The following is a 16,640-nucleotide window of genomic DNA, read 5'->3' on the forward strand; positions in this document are numbered from 1 at the left end:
TCTCCTGACCTCGTGATCCGCTCGCCTCAGCCTCCCAAAGTGCTGGGATTACAGGCGTGAGCCACCGCACCCGGCCCCCTACAAGTTTTTAGCACCTGACTCAGTTTTCCTGTCCATCCCATTTCTTCCAGCCTCTATGTCCATTAGAAATCTCTATTAGACATCTGAGCCTTGGCCAGGCGCAGTGGCTCATGCCTGTAATCCCTGCACTTTGGGAGGCCGAGGCAGGTGATCACCTGAGGTCAGGAGTTTGAGACCAGCCTGGCCAACATGGTAAAACCCCATCTCTACTAAAAATACAAAAAAAGTAGCTGGACATGGTAATGGGTGCCTGTAATCTCAGCTACTCAGGAGGCTGAGGCAGGAGAATCACTTGAACCCGGGAGGCAGAGGTTGCAGTGAGCTGAGATCATGCCATTGAACTCCAGCCTGGGCAACAAGAGTGAAACTCCATCTCTAAAAAAAAAAAGAGAGAGAGAAATCTGAGCCTTATAATTCCTCCATCTTTTCAGCTCTACCTACAACCTTCTCTAGTGTACCAACTTATCAGTGATCCCTGATAAATTAAGCCATGTGCAACAAGCTACTGTGTCTCACCATCTTCCTACTCTCCACTACACTGAACCCACGATGACGCAGTGCTCCACAAACATATGTAGAATGGAAGTAAAAGCTCAGGGATAAGAAAAGATAGTTAAAGCAGATTCACTACACTAACAAACCAGTCAAGAAATTTCACTGAAAGTAAAGGTTTGGGTGACAAAATTTCCAGCTGTGTTCTAAGAAACATAAGTTCAAGCAGGAGTGCATTTAATTTGATTTTTCCTCAAAGCCTCTCTAATTTGTAGGGAAGGACATTCATTTTCATTAACTTCATGTGAGCTGGAGAGAATCTGTGATTGAGGCTCTAGAACCCCTGGTAAACATGCCAGCAAGCAAGGGCACCTTCCCCGGAGGTTCAACCTAGAGTATAAGACTGTCAGCATTGGTAAGGAGCCTTGAACTCTAAACCCATAGGCTCAAGTCAGGAACTCAGGAAGCCTATCAACACCTGGATACAATTTTGCCACCTTAACCCTTTATTCCCTTTACTTGTGCCAAACTGAGTTATTCAATCTCCAGGTTCTTGTCCAGTTCTAGTTCATACAGTATCAGCAGCCTTCCCCAGAACATCCTTTCACCAGCCAGCTCTTGAGAGAGTCATATGTCATGTGTGCAAGACACGTCTATTTCTGCAGCCCGGCGAGGGCCAGCTAACTCGGTTAATGACAATTTAATCAACGTTCCAGGGCAAGCAGAGACACAGAGTCTAAGTCTTGCCCTCCAAAACTTCAACCAAACTCCTTCTTTCGAATAACCAAAACAAACCTTCTTGCTGGCTGCCTCACTAAATTAAGAGAAGAAAGGGGAATAAGATCACAAGTTTAAATCCACTTACTGGTGATTCTGAAAAACAAAAACTTAAGGGTGTTTTTCTTTAAATATTGACTACATGAACTCTATTGTATGAGGTCTGAGAGGATCCTACAAAAGGATCTGTATTATTCCAATATTATCAAGATTCTGAGTATTCCCTACAGAAAGAACTACTGTTATTAAGATTTTCACAAATCAAACATTCTGTGTGCCAAAGAACAAAGTGGGAAAAATTGAACAAAAGTGGGAATAATTCCCAAAAATGGAATTATTGGGTTGCATTTTTGGTAGCCTCCTTTTCTCAACCGTAGCTTTGAAAAATTCACACAATCCAATCCCCCAAGCAACAACACGCTAAGTGTTTACATCAGGTGAGAGCTGGTGTTGGTCACATACGCTATGAACTAGAATTGGACAATGTCCCAAAATGGAGTGCCATCTGGGGTCAGAGTGCCATGCTCTCCTCTGCAGAGTCCAGGGACCTATCTACTGTGCTTAATGGAAGCCACTGGAACCAAGGGTCACACAGCCCTCTATTTGCTCCACAGAGAAGAAAGCCATGCTCTGATCCTGTGAAATGTGACTGGAATTGTAAACTGAAAAATGGCACTAATTCCACTAAATTTGCAAATCCTGCAACAAGACTGACAACTTAATAAACAATACTTGACCAAAGGCTTTCTTTCTCGTGAACTCAAGGTTTTCACTATAATTAACACAATCATTAAAGTAAAAAAAAATAAAAATAAAAACCCTGCCTTGATTCACAGTTAATTTTAAGCAGCCAACATCAACATCGGGTTTCACGCTTTTGCATAAAGAAACAGCCTTTAGGAAACCCTCAACATTCAGGATTTTGTTCTGATTCAGACTTACAAAGAACAATATTTATTTGAGAGAAACAAAAAATTCCAATTGAAAAATGCCTTAAGATTCAAATTGGACCAACAGACAGGAGAAATAAATGAGGTCAGTCCAATATTTAACATTTCAGTGTCCATTTTAAGCTGAAAGGAACAGATGTCTAGAGACACAATTTCTTTTTTCTCTCCTATAAAGGGCACTGTAATAGTTATCCTAAATTCTGGTATAGTATGAAGAAGCCTGGATTAAAGAGGCAAGAGACTAAGATTTTAATTTGCAGTTAATGGCAGCTGGAGAATAAATTTAGCAAGCCATTCTACTACTGTAGGTAATGGAACAGAAAACAAGTCTTTTTTTTTTTTTGTCTTTTTTTTTCTTGACACAGAGTTTCACTCTGTCACCCAGGCTGGAGGGCAGTGGTGCGATCTCGGCTCACTGCAACTTCAGCCTCCTGGGTTCAAGCAATTCTCCTGCCTCCACCTCCCAAAGTGCTGTGATTACAGGTGTGAGCCACCGCGCCCAGCCAGAAAACATGTCTTTTTGATGAAGAAGCTGAAGTGGATGACCTTCTGAATCTAAGAAAACTGCTTGGGACTTGGGTATTCAGTAGCCATGGAATATACATCCCAAAGAGCATAAGAAACTGTAACACTAGACCCCAACAACAAAAATACGTTGCTATTTCCTCCCACATTGCTGGTAGGGGTGCAAACTGGGACACTTTGGCAACTTACATTAAAATGCTATGAGAGAACAGGGGAAGCATTCCTTAAAAGTTCTAGGGAAGGTGTTATGGAGGAGGTAGCATGAGAAATTCAGCCAAGTGGGAAAAGCACAAACTTGGGAGTCAGACAGACAAAAGTTTGAATCCCTGGCTCTGCCATTAGCCAAATATGGAACCATAAACAAGTTATTTAACTTCTCCTTGGGTCAGGTGCATCATCTGAAATATGGGGCTAAGATAATAATAGGCAAGCTCAGTATTTCCCCAAATGTGGGAGAGTTACACAGGATGAACTTAAGTGATATTCAGAGGATTTTAGGAGATGAACAAGCACAGTATTAAACATTGAACCACATCATGAGAAAATATGGTTCTTTTCAGCACTTCTTCAGCCTATATAACATTCTTAGTACATTAAGGAGTAAGCGGCCAGGTGCGGTGGCTCACGCCTGTGATTCTAGCACTTTGGGAGGCCGAGGTGGGTGGATCACCTGAGGTCAGGAGTTGGAGACCAGCCTGGCCAACATGGTGAAACCCCATCTCTACTAAAAATACAAAAATTAGCCGGGTGTGGTGGCACGCACCTGTAATCCCAGCTACTAGGGAGGCTGAGGCAGGAGAATCGCTTGAACCCAGGAGGAAGAGGTTGCAGTGAGCCGAGGTGGTGCCACTGCACTCCAGCCTGGGCAACAGAGCAAGACTTGTCTCACAAAAAAAAAGGAGTAAGCTTTTGTTTAGTCTTCTTTTTGACACCTCTTTAATGCTTGCTAATTCCCTTTTCAACAAAGTAAGAGAAGTCTCATGGTCAGCTGAGGCCTTTGGGAACCAATAGTTTATCTTACACATAGACTGTAAGAAAAATAATTTGTCTCCATTCAAATTATTTTTAAAATTACCTTTCATTTATGATAACTCATACTGGTTTTCCAATTACAGGTCAAATATAAAGTTATTTTTAAATATATTGATGATTACAAAAATGTGAGTCAACTTGAGTGGGCTGAAATGTTACCTATCTCAGAGTTCCAGTGAAAATTAAATGAGATCATATATAAGAAGAACTAGCCCATGCTGTGTTCTATCACCCACATCTGGTTGATGGGTAAAATTTCAGTAGGTGAGGAATACGAGTAGAAGATCGAGTGTGAACCAAGGCAAATACATGAGATGGACATGAGATTCCAGAACAACGAGAAGCCAAACAACACCAGGAAGGGGTTCTTAAAGTAGAAGATGAAAACCTGTAGAGAGAGACTCATTTAACAGGTACCAAACCATACTATATGTTAATCAGTCTGGTGAGAAAACCAGCTATAGTTCCTTCGAGCATGTGTCTCATAATCCAGGACAAAACTATCAAAATGGGTCACAGTCTCATTTCAAAGAGCCTTGAATGCCAAGCAAAAAGAGATCATTAATGGTGGCAGATTCTTAAAAGTCTTTCGACCTTTGTCCAGCACCTAGTACTTTCCACAGTACATGGTGTTTAACAAACATTTGCTGAACAACTAAATTTCCGTTTAAAAGCACTGTAGGTGTATTGGTGCATTTAATTTTGAAATATAAATATGTATTGTTGTTAATATCGTATCTTCTTCTTCCTTCTCTCTCACAGTACCAGACAACAGCCTAACCCCAACTAAGGTAAACTCTGCCACCAAACATGCCTGGGAGTGGAGAAGGGTCTGCAGGTCAGTGTAAGCTCATCAGTCTGGGCCTTCACTTTCTCCCTGCCTTTCCAAGGAAAGCTGCTGCTTGCATCAGTGTTGCCTTTACGTCAAAGTGTATCACCTAAATACCAGATCCAACAGACTTCAAGCCCCCACCCTCCAAAGACTTGCTTCTTCAAGAAAACAAGCTTGGTTTGACTCTTGTCAAAAACAATTACTCCCAACCTGGCAACCTACAAGAATTTTGCAAAGCAAGGGTGAACACGGATATGACAACCAAACATCTTCCTAGCAGCTCCTTCCCCCTCCCTGAGCCTGGCCAGAAACCTCTTCCTCCTTTTACTCCTTCTTTCCACTCCTAATTTGTTATGATCTCTCAAGCAACAAATTTGGGACAACGCTTTTAGAAAGCTTTGTGTCTTACCCACCTACCCCCAGTGAGGGTCTTCTGAGATACTTAAAACTATCCTCATGAGGTATAGTCCAATTCTCCTCCTAGGATGGGTACTAGCATGCTATTCTCGAAGCATGATGAATGAGCCTGAAGAGTTGGTTATGTTTTCCTTTGATCACCTATTGGCTTAACAGGAATCCACTATAAGAAGCAAAACTTAGGCAGGGCACTGTGGCTCACACCTGTAATCCCAGCACTCTGGGAGGCCGAGGCGGGCGGATCACAGGGTCAGGAGTTCAAGACCAGCCTAGCCACCATAGTGAAACCCTGTCTCTACTAAAAAAATACAAAAATTAGCCAGGCATGGTGGCACGTGCCTGTAGTCCCAGCTACTCAGGAGGCTGAGGCAGGAGAACTGCTTGAACCTGGGAGGCAGAGGTTGCAGTGAGCCGAGATTGTGCCACTGCACTCCAGCCTGGGCAACAGAACGAGACTCCATCTCAAAAAAAAAAAGCAAAACCTATACCCAAAATGATGTCCGAGATGGAGAGTCCAATTTTATTTTAGAGAGATTTTCCAAATGGTGAGTCAGAAGCAAGAACAGTGTCTCACTAAATCATGTTTACTCAACTGAAACTTATTGAATTAAACCAACTCCTCCTTCCTTTGCATTTCAGATGAGAACCCCTTCTGGTTCTATGATTCAAATCTTCATTCACTCAAAGCAGGTAAATAGGAAATTTCAACAGCTTCCTCTCCTCCCTCTCATTCCTTTCTTCTGTCATCGATCTGATTAGGAATGCTCTGAGGCATTCCCTGGTTATTTCTTCTTTACCTCTCAAAATCCACATGGTATGTTACACTAATGCTCAGCATGTTCCTCAGATCTCTAGATGGCTCTAATTAAAGGATCACCCCTTCTTCTGAATACAGACCTGGGGTTAGAGGACATAAGAGCTTGAAGGGCTCTTTAAAAGTCAAGTAGTATCATTTTACAGACCAACAACCTAAAAAACAGAAAAGTAAAATGACTTGTCCAAGGTCACATGGCTTCTTAATGGATTTGGGGCATTCATTAACACCCTGTAATTACACACAAAATTTGGATTATATGAGCCCATGTGTATTTTTTCTGAAGAGAAAATCCGTATCTTTCTTCAAAGAAGCCAACAATCTCTTCCCCAAAATATAGTAACCACTGACAATTATATGCATATTTGAAAAAAAGTTTAACTAAAATTTAATGTTCCAAGTCTGAATAGTAATATGAATTGGTGATCTAGAATAAGAGTGGAACCTAATTTAATAACTGTCATTGTTATCATCTTTTTTTTTTTTTTCACGTCTGGGATATCAATGCAAGTAACATGGGATGAAGATAATTTGATGTGGAAGTAAACTATAAAGCAAGTTTTTTTGTTGTTTTTTTTTTTGAGATGGAGTCTCGCTCTGTGCAGTGGCACCATATCGGCTCACTGCAATCTCCGCCTCCCGGGTTCAAGCGATTCTTCTGCCTAAGCCTCCTGAGTAGCTGGGATTACAGGCTTGCGCCACCACACCCAGCTAATTTTTGTATTTTTAGCAGAGACGGGGTTTCACCATGTTGGTCAGGCTGGTCTCGAACTCCTGACCTCATGATCCGCCCACCTTGGCCTCCCAAAGTGCTGGAATTATAGGCATGAGCCATTGTGCCCGGCCTAAAGCAAGCTTTTAAAATCACTGAAAACACTCGTATGAATAAATGTCACTATAGGCCAAGCATTATATTATATGGTTCACATTATACACACACGCAAATACCTATTTTACAGAAGATGAAACTGAGGCAAAGAGTGATCAGCAACTTGCCTAATGTCAGATATCCATTAGTAATAACCAGAATTCCAATCTACATTAATTTGACTCTGATATCCATGTTCTTTTTCACAAATATTTGCATCTACACTTCAAGATGTCCTAATACTAATAATATATTCTATTTACTTATTTAGGAAGAACTAAATCAACTCTCTAAGGTAGCTTCAAGGAAGTCTTTCATAAATGGTTCAACTACTAAAAAGTTCTTCCTGGGAAATATCATAAACTAAATACCAGCTATCACAAAATATCTGGACTTTAAGACTAGCCAGATAAAATGCTTTGACTTCCAAATGCTTCTTGAAAGTTGGATTTGGCAGAGAAAACACTGGGGAATTTTAAACAAACACCCCCCCCCAAGAAAAGACTTTATAGAAGAATAGATCCAATGCATATGAAGTTACTCTGTTTTTTTAAAAAGTGTTTAAATCTCTAAATTACTTAGTGAGTCATCTCACTCTTATTAACAAAAATAAATTAATATACAACTCAAAGTACTTGAATATGGAATGCCACAGACTAGAGCATTTTCTTAAATCACAGCTGCCTCAGAAACGGAAATGAAACTGAGCAAAACAGAAACGTTTGTTCTACAAAAAGTAACCTGGCCTAAATAACTTAAGTATGCACTAAAATTTCTCAGTCTAACATAATCCTAGCCTTAACTACAGTTGTTTCTCATATAATTCTAATGCTTTTCTGTGATTATCCTGTTATCTTAAGTAGTCTTTTAGAAGACAGGAAGCAAACATGAGCTTCCCATTCTCCTTGTTGGACTTATTTAAGTCAGCATTTATTAAATTTTTTCCATATTAAGTGGGATGAATTAAGGCCTGGGGAGAATGAATCAAAGACCTTCCTCTAGAGAAGCATACACTCAAGAGGAAGACAAATACATGTTAACTATAATTAAAAAACAGAATTAAATACATGACACAAAGAGTGCTGTAATCCAAGTCTAATGGAAGTAAAGAGAAGGGGATCTTACTTTCAACTCAGGGATGGGAAGGAGTGAATCCAGAAGAGCCTCATGAGGCGGGAAGCATTTAAATCGGGTCTTAAAGGAGGTTTACAAAAGCTAAAGGGTTTTGTACCAACTTTGTTTTCAACATGGGAAAGACAGGATTTCACACTTTATTTTGTTTTAAGAACCAAATCCAATGCTCCTCCATTGTTGGAATAAATGCTCTTTGCCTGAATGCTATTTGTGGTCTTCATAGAATGGAGAGTAACTGAAGGCCCCACCGGAAATCAATTTTATGTAAGCTTTTCATTCTCTGGCCTCAAGTATTTCTAAAATGTACCTTTCTATGCAGGCTACTTATTCAGGCAACTATTTTCAGGTGAAGATACTTAAATGAAAATAGAGAATCACTTTTGGCCTTTTGCTAATATTTCATTTGTCAAAACTTTGATAGTCTGACAAAGTCTTTACCATGAGACTGGTAAACTCATGGAAGCCAAATTGTCTGGGATGCAACTTCAGCTCCACTACTTACGAACTCCATAATCATCTACCTAGCCTACCTATACCTCAGTTTCCCATCTATAAAGACAATAAAAGTACCTATTTCACATGGTTCTCATGAGAATGAACTGAGTTATTACACGGAAAACTTAAAAACATATCCAACATACCATAAATCAACAGTAAGTGTAACTATTTTTACCAAGAGGTGTCTTCAAAGAGTTTATTTCTAATTCACTACACCAATTAATAACAAAGGCACTTTCTCATCCTATTTCACTTTTACAAGGCAGACTTTTTTTTTCAAGATGGAGTCTCACCCTGTCGCCCAGGTTGGAGTAAAGTGGCAGGATCTCGACTCAGTGCAACCTCCGCCTCCCAGGTTCAAGCAATTCTTCTATTTCAGCCTCCCAATCCCAATAGCTGGGATTACAAGCACTCCACCACCACGCCCAGCTAATTTTTGTATTGTTAGTAGAGACAGGGTTTCACCATGTTTGCCAGGCTGGTCTTGAACTGACCTCAAGTGATCCTCCTGCTTTGGCCTCCCAAAGTGCTGAGAATACAAGAGTGAGCCACTGCACCCAGCCAACAAGGCAGACTTTGAAACTGTGTTTATTTTCCAAAAATATATATATCTTAAGAAAAAGCTAAATTTGATTTCTAAACAGTTAACAGCGGTAACAGAGAAATAGCTTATTTCAAAAGGTCCACAACATCATCAAGGACAGGACAAGCAAGAATCATATTGTATTACAACAAATTTTTACAATTCACCAAAGTTAGGTTTTACAACTAAACTAACAGTTCACTTCTCTTTTTCCTTTGTTTCTTATGCCCTTACAGCCTAATACTCTATCATTCCATTTTCTATAGATCATACAGGAAAACATTTTGAGATCACACAGCTATTCGCAAACATCTGACTGAAGCAATAGTATAGTTTTCACTATGAACCAGGTAAAAAATTAGAGTTGAGTAAATTTTATTCTATTCTTTCCAGGATGTTGCAATTCCTATGCCACCAAGATTTCAAGTTAAAGAGAATTTGGCTGACCCACTCACAGCAACAAGGAAAATATGATACAGGCTGTAGATTCTGATAAGGATTATAGCAGATGAATGTAGAGAATGTGGTGATCATCCTTGAAAAGCTCCCTGGTTGCAGCAGCTGAAATGTTAGTGCGGGAGTTAAAGAACTCCGGAGCTTACTGGCTGGATTCAAGTCTTAGCTCTGCCTCTTGCAAGGTATATGGCCAGAGAAAAATTAGCTTCTCATTTACTTAATCTTGTAAACTAGGGACAATAAATGGTTTTTTTGTGAAAATTCAATTAGCATTTGATGACCTGCACAGTGGCTTATGCCTGTAATCCCAGCACTTTGGGAGGCTGATGTGGGAGGTTCGCTTGAGCCCAGGAGTTCAAGACCAGTCTGGCCAACATAGTGAGACCTTGTCTTTACAAAATATTTTAAAAATTTAGCCAGGCGCAGTGGTGCGTGCCTGTGGTTCCAGCTCCTTAAGAGGCTGATGTATGAGGATCACGTGAGCGCAGGAGGCTGAGGTTGCAGTGAGCCTTGTCTGTGCAGCTGCACTCCACCCTGTGCAACAGAGCAAGACCCTATCTCAAAATAAATACAATGAATAAACACATGAAAAACATTTCAAACAGTACTTGCTACACAGTGCTATATAAGTATCTATTCAACATTGCAATAACTTTGGCCATTCATGGTTGTATCCACATGCAGATATGAAGATGGCTGCATATTTTAGAGTAGGCCTTCTCTCAGCATAAACAAAACAAGTGTTCAGAATGATCTTTTAAAATTTGATGCTAGAGTAAATGACCATAACAACTACTATAATCGTATTATTTATTTAATATCTGGATACTTTAAAAAAATGTATTTGAGGCCGGTGTGGTGGCTCATGCCTGTAATCCCAGCACTTTGGGAGGCTGAGGCTGGCAGATCACTTGAGGTCAGGAGCTCGAGACCAGCCTGGCCAACATGGTGAAACCCTGTCTCTACTAAAAACACAAAAACTACCCGGGTGTGGTGGCACGCACCTGTAATCCCAGCTACTCAGGAGGTTGAGGCAGGAGAATCACCTGAACCTGAGAGGCGGAAGTTGCAGTGAGCCAAGATCACTCCACTGCGCTCCAGCCTAGGCAAAAGAGCAAGACTCCATCTCAGAAAAAAAAAAAAAAAAAGTATTTGGTTTTAAAAGTATTTTAGAAATGCAAAAACCACATGCATTTTGATATTTTCTAGACATCTAGATATCTTCATAATTAGAAGAGTCTATCTAAAGTAATGTTCACTTATTCTAGGAGCTAAAAATGAAAACAGTTGAAGACCTTAATTTGTAGCCACTACACATATAGCTTAAGTATCCCGGCTTATGGGAGAGAAGATCCTTTAAAAAAAAAAAAGATTTAAATGGAAAAATATCCCAACCAACTCTTCTCCAAAAAGGTAAGTACTACAGAAGATAATAAAAAGCTAAGTCGCTGAACTTCTTCAGTTTCATTCTTTTTTTATGTTTACACTGGGACTTCCTTGAGCAGAAGAAACCAATCCTTGAAAACAATCAAGCCCTGATCACTCTTTTCCAATCCTGCACTAATGCACTGTCTCACACAAACCGAAAATATGTTCTAAGTCAAAATGTGTCCAAGGGTCGGGCGCAGTGCCTCACGCCTATAATCCCAGCACTCTGGGAGGCCGAGGCGGGTGGATCAAGAGGTCAGGAGATCGAGACCATCCTGGCCAACATGGTGAAACTCTGTCTCTACTAAAAATGCAAAAATTAGCCAGGCATGGTGGCATGCGCCTGTACTCCCAGCTACTCAGGAGGCTGAGGCAGGAGAATCGCTTGAACCCAGGAGGTGGAGTTTGCAGTGAGCTGATATCGCGCCACTGCACTCCAGCCTGGGCAACAGAGCGAGACTGCATCTCAAAAAAAAAAAAAAAAAAAAAAAATGTGTCCAGGGTCCATTATAGGCCTGCACTCGTAGAAATAACGAGGGTTGAGATTTCAAATGCTCATCTGCAGGGGAGACAACATATCACAGATGTCCAGGTTACAGTCAGATATGTCATTCTGGAACACTATGCGGGTGCTCAAATACAGACTCCTAAACTGCTCTGACAACAGTAGCAATTCTAGTCCCTTAAATGGCTTGTAGTCATCATGAAGGCTGAAGACCCTCTCCCTTCCCCGGTCCTTCTGATTGTAAACCAATGTTTTCCTAAAATTCCCTAGCATTAATTACTTTAATGGTTTGTGGAATTATTTAATGGTCTGTGGAAGTACTTGGGAAAAAGGCTGACAATGGAAACTTTGTATTTGAAAAATATTGTAATATCTGTAGAGGTTCTACTCAGGAATACTTTCCATGTTTCCATACTTTCTCTGATTTAGGAGAAAGTTTCTCAAGAGAATGATATTCTCAACAGAAACGGAAAGTTTCTCAACAGAAAGCCTCCATTATTTTTGTGGTAGGTATGAGAAGAATAGGCTGAAACAAAAGGGGAGATGAAAACTTAAGGACTTTAAGTTTTGTTTGAAAAGAAGATCATAATTTAAGTCTGGGTTCTAAACTACGGCCGTTAAAAAAAAAAAAGAAAAAAAACTCAAGAAAACTCCACTCTAACTTGGGGGAAATTTTTGTGAGGTTCTCTTCCTGGGAAGCAGGGATTCGGCCATGGAGGGCAAGTGACTTGCTGATTTCAGTACCCAGAAGGTTTTTTTAAATATGAAATTTGTCCACTATGAGATGAATGTGTATATACTACCCATTCTCTTCTTGGAGTGTCATTGAAAAGTCGAATTTTAAAAGCTAATGGTATCAGTGCTGCAAAGGCAGACCAATTACTGCCAGTGCCAGACAACTTTTATTTGTTTATGTTCTTAATCTTATTTCTTTCCTTCTTTTTGATAAAAGATACACCTAAAAAGGCACCTACACATAACCCTGGCACCTTCCGCCTCCCCAAGAACCTTCCCGCTTTACCAGTGGCCTGGGAGTTGGCAAACACGCTAACAACAACAACAACAAAAACAAAAAACAAAAAAAACAACCAAACGGGCTTTCGCCTCAACCTCATAGTTCCTCCCCGTCTGCAACCATCGGTCTTCACCGGATTCACAGTCGGAACCGCGAGCAAAGACACCTAGTAGAGCCGGCCGATTCCTAGGTCCTCCGGCTAGGAGTCGCTGCGGGCCAGTCTCCAGGGGCCACCGCAGCCCGCGCGCCCAGCACCCCCACCCTCACGGCAGAGCCCAGCCCAGCCCCGCGGCGGAGCTCCGAGTTCTGCACCGCCCGCCGGGGTTACTCCCGGTCATTCCACTGCACCACCTCGCCCCAGCTTCCCCATCTGCGCCCAGGCAGAAGCTGCCCCGAGACACCAGCGGCAAGGGTCTGGAAGATGGGGCGGCAGGGAACGTGGGGGAGGGAGGATTGGGCACCCCACCTCCGGGTTTCCGCAGGCTCTCCTAAGTCTTGTTTTTAAAAGAAACAAAAGTCGGCCGCACGCGGTGGCTCACGCCTGTAATCCCAGCACTTTGGGAGGCCGAGGCCGGTGGATCACCTGAGGTCAGGGGTTCGAAACCAGCCTGGCCAACAAGTTGAAACCCCGTCTCTACTAAAAATACAAAAATTAGCTGGGTGTGGTGACGCGCCTGTAATCCCACCCAGCTACTCAGGAGGCTGAGACAGGAGAATCGCTTGAACCTGGGAGGCGGAGGTTGCAGTGAGCGGAGATCGCTCCATTGCACTTCAGCCTGGGCGACAGAGCGAGACTCAAAGGAAAGAAAAAAAAAGAAAAGAAAAGGAAACAAAACTCGTCCGCGCTCTGCACCAGGGACACCAGATCAGCTAAGCGCACGAAGACTGTAAGCAGGGCACGGAGACTGTAAGCAGGACCTCCCTACCCCTCAGGTCAAACAAAGCCCCAAGGCCTCTAGTGAGCAATAGCAACACGGACCCTGTTTGGGACACCTCCAACTCGAGTTCTCGGATTCACAGTCCGGGACTGTGCCGCTCCAGTCCCGGGGAGCATATAGCCGATTCCCAGGTCAGAACAGACCAGCTTCTTAAGAACCGAGTGAGGACTCAGTGCTGGCATTTGTCTCCGTAGGTACTGGCCGACCCGCAACCAGAGGGGTTTCTAACCAGCTCAGGGCCCTCCGAACAAAGAAGCGCTCCGTGCCGGACCTGCAACTCTCCCCACCCGGCAGCAGCGCCCTCAGCACGCCCGGGAACCCCCGATCCTTCTGAGCTTGGGGTACTGCGCCCGGGTCTCCACCGCCGGGCAAGCCCCGAGCGCAGCAGCGCAGAGTCCTGGGGTCACCAGAGTTCGTCCTAGGACATCCTCTCCCCATTTACGCCGCCCCCGGTCCCATTTGTGTTGCAAGTGGTGGGGATGTGAGGCTCCGGATCAAAGTCCCCGAAACCGAGCGCTTCCCGAAGCCTCGTTGGCCTCGAAACAAAACAGTAACGCCCAAGTAAGTCACTGGAGAGCCTCTTACCTGTTTCCCACTTTTGTGTTTGCGTCTCTTTCTCCTACCCCTTGACAAGCCTTCCGGAGAAGGGGAGAAAACAGAACGGGGGAAAAAACAAGGAGCAAAGCGCCCTGAGAACTGGCCCTATTGGTGCGCGGAGCCCCCCGCCCTGCCCTGCCGCAGCCCGGGAGAGAAGGGTCGGCTCGGCTCTGCGGGTCCCAGCCCCACTCACTCTCGCTCGCAATTACGGGGTTTTTGCCGAGACTAGTTCCTTTTATAGATTCGGCTGCACCGAGCGCAGAGGTTACTATCGGTCAAAGCCTGTGCTCTCCCTCCTCCCCGCCCCCTTCCCGGCCTCTGTTTATGTAGTTCAGTCACTCAGCAGAAAGCACGTGGAGCCGGGGCCCGCCCCTTAAACGGGCGACGTTCAGCCGCCCAGGACACAGCTAGGGGGTTGGGGGGAGGTGGGTGGGGTGGGGGTGGAGGGTGCAGCAGGTGTCTTAGGGTCCGCGGTCTGCGTCCCCCTCTCCCGCCCGGGCCCGCAGGCCTAAGACGCGCGGGAAGCCCTGGGCTCAGGGCTGCGCCGCAGACTCTCTAGTCCACGTTCCCGGCAGCCAAGGGCACCAGCGGAATTTGCTTCCTCTAAATCGTGCTTTCCGCATTTTTTTTTCCTTTGTTAGTTTCCTCAGCCGGAAGGAAGGATTGGGGGAAAGAGCTCGAGGCTGAATCTCTCTCAGGACGCCAATCATTTTGTCTTTTGTTTCCTTTCAAAGGCCTAGGCTGGGGTGAGGGGAAGGTGGACAGTCGTCTGGGTAACCGGCTGCTTTTGTTTTCCCCCACAAACCTTGACTTTGATTTTTGATAGGCGACCTACTGCCTTCGAGATTCCCAGCCTGAGCTCCCCAGGTCCCTCAGAGGACCCGAGAGGAACATCTTACTGCTTCTATTCATAAACTGAGAGGAAGGAGTCCACAAAAACAAAAAAGAAACAAACAAACAAAAACACAGAACAATATGGACCAGCCCCCTTTAAATTTCATTATATTGATCAGCCTCCCTGTGATAAAAACACAGGACTTGTATTTAGTTTGTATATATTTGTGAAGTGCAGCCAGAGAACTGCAGTCGTGTAAAATTATGTAGCCACTCCAGACCTCCAACTTCTCTGTTTGCCTTTGGCTGTAGGGAGCAAAACTACCCAAAACAATGGAGAGGCAAAAAAAAAAAAAAGGCAAGAGTAGGAATGCAGGCCTACACACCATATGTCTAAATATTTAAGTCATCCATCAAGCCAACAAACTAAATGTCACCTCATTCTGGCCAAAACTCAGGTCAAACTGTGAACAGTCTAAATACGAACCTGAAGGGCAGATTCATAGAAGACTCAGGACAGACCCGTAGAAGAGGCCCAAGCAGGCCCTGGAAGTGCACGTGGAGGCCACAAGTTCTCCTACCTTGACAAAGATACCTTTGTAGCCACCTTGAAGGGCAAATTCACGTTTAGACTCTTCACAGTTTCACCTGAGTTTTGGCCAGAATGAGGTGGCATGAGAGAGCTGCCCGAAGCCTACTTCTCTTCCTACCTCCAGCTCCATCATATTCCAGAACTCCCACCACCTGCATGCAGACATTCAGCTGCACAAGCCCCCTCCACGCTACAGTCAACAGGATCTCCAGGCCACGGCTCAAGACCAGGTACCCACATCAGTGGTTCTATCAACACTCAGGACAGACCCATAGAAGAGGCCCAAACAGGCCCTGGAAGTGCATGTGGAGGCCACCAGGCAAGGAATTCTGGAGTCCCAGGTGCTCATAACTCTGGGTGGCATGGCCCCTTTGCACCATGGACTGTTTGCCCTTAGAAAGGGATGGATCTGAGCCAGGCACAGTGGCTCATGCCTGTAATCCCAGCACTTTGGGAGGCCAAGGTGGGCAGATTACCTCAGGTCAGGAGTTCGAAACCAACCTGGCCAACATGATGACACCCAGTCTCTACTAAAAATACAAAAATTAGCCAGACGTGGTGGCGGGCGCCTGTTATCCCAGGAGGCTGAGGCAGGAGAATCGTTTGAACCCGGGAGGCAGAGGTTACAGTGAGCCGAGATCATGCCACTGCACTCCACTCCAGCCTGAGTGACAGAGCAAGACTTCGTGTCAAGAAAAAAAAGAAAAAAAAAAAAAAAAAAAAGAAAGGGATGGATCTCAGAAAGGCCAGAGATGAGCCTTCTAAAGCCCAAGGCCCAAGAGAGGGGACCCCCTTGCCTCAGTCAAAGAATAACCTTGGTCAATAAAAAGCTTGACAACCACACGATGAGCAATTTAGGTAAAGTCTTTCTGCCTCTGTTTCATCTTGTTTTTTTCTTTTTTCATCTTTTTTCCTTCCTTCCTCCCTTCCTTCCTCCCTCCCTTCCTCCCTCCTCCCCTCCCCTCCCCTCCCCTCCCCTCCCCTCCCCTCTCCCTCTCCCTCTCCCTCTCTCTCTCTTTCTTTCTTTTCTTTTCTTTCTTTCTCTTTCATTTCTTTCTTTTGAGACAGGGTCTTGCTCTGTCTACCCAGGCTGGAGTACAGTGGTCCAATCATGGCTCACTGTAGACTTGACTCCCTGGGCTCAAACGATCCTCCCACCTTAGCCTCCCAAGTAGCTGGGACCACAGGTGCATGCCACCACATCCATCTAATTTTTGTATTTTTTTTTGTAGAGACAGGGTTTTGCCACGTTACCCAGGCTGGTCTCAAACT

The 16,640-nt window shown here is 43.9% G+C and overlaps 1 protein-coding gene and 1 long non-coding RNA gene across 3 annotated transcripts in view; one reads left to right on the forward strand and one right to left on the reverse strand.

The window, feature by feature from the left end:
• The window catches only part of ABCA1 (ATP binding cassette subfamily A member 1), a 147,107-nt gene extending 132,859 nt beyond the window's left edge, over positions 1-14,248 (reverse strand). Inside the window, exon 1 of one of the 2 annotated variants that reach the window (XM_054520393.2) lies at positions 13,931-14,248. The gene's annotated coding sequence lies outside the window, so the exon portion shown is untranslated. The remainder of the gene's footprint in view (positions 1-13,930) is intronic. The other variant, XM_024252473.3, reaches the window with a different exon arrangement.
• Positions 12,669-16,206, forward strand: LOC134759794 (uncharacterized). Its single transcript, XR_010136572.1, has 3 exons — positions 12,669-13,314; positions 13,540-13,906; positions 14,769-16,206. It is a non-coding gene; the product is annotated as an uncharacterized LOC134759794 (long non-coding RNA).
• The last annotated feature ends 434 nt before the right edge of the window (positions 16,207-16,640 follow it).

Source organism: Pongo abelii, chromosome 13 (assembly GCF_028885655.2).
Source record: "Pongo abelii isolate AG06213 chromosome 13, NHGRI_mPonAbe1-v2.0_pri, whole genome shotgun sequence".
Lineage (NCBI taxonomy): Eukaryota > Metazoa > Chordata > Mammalia > Primates > Hominidae > Pongo > Pongo abelii.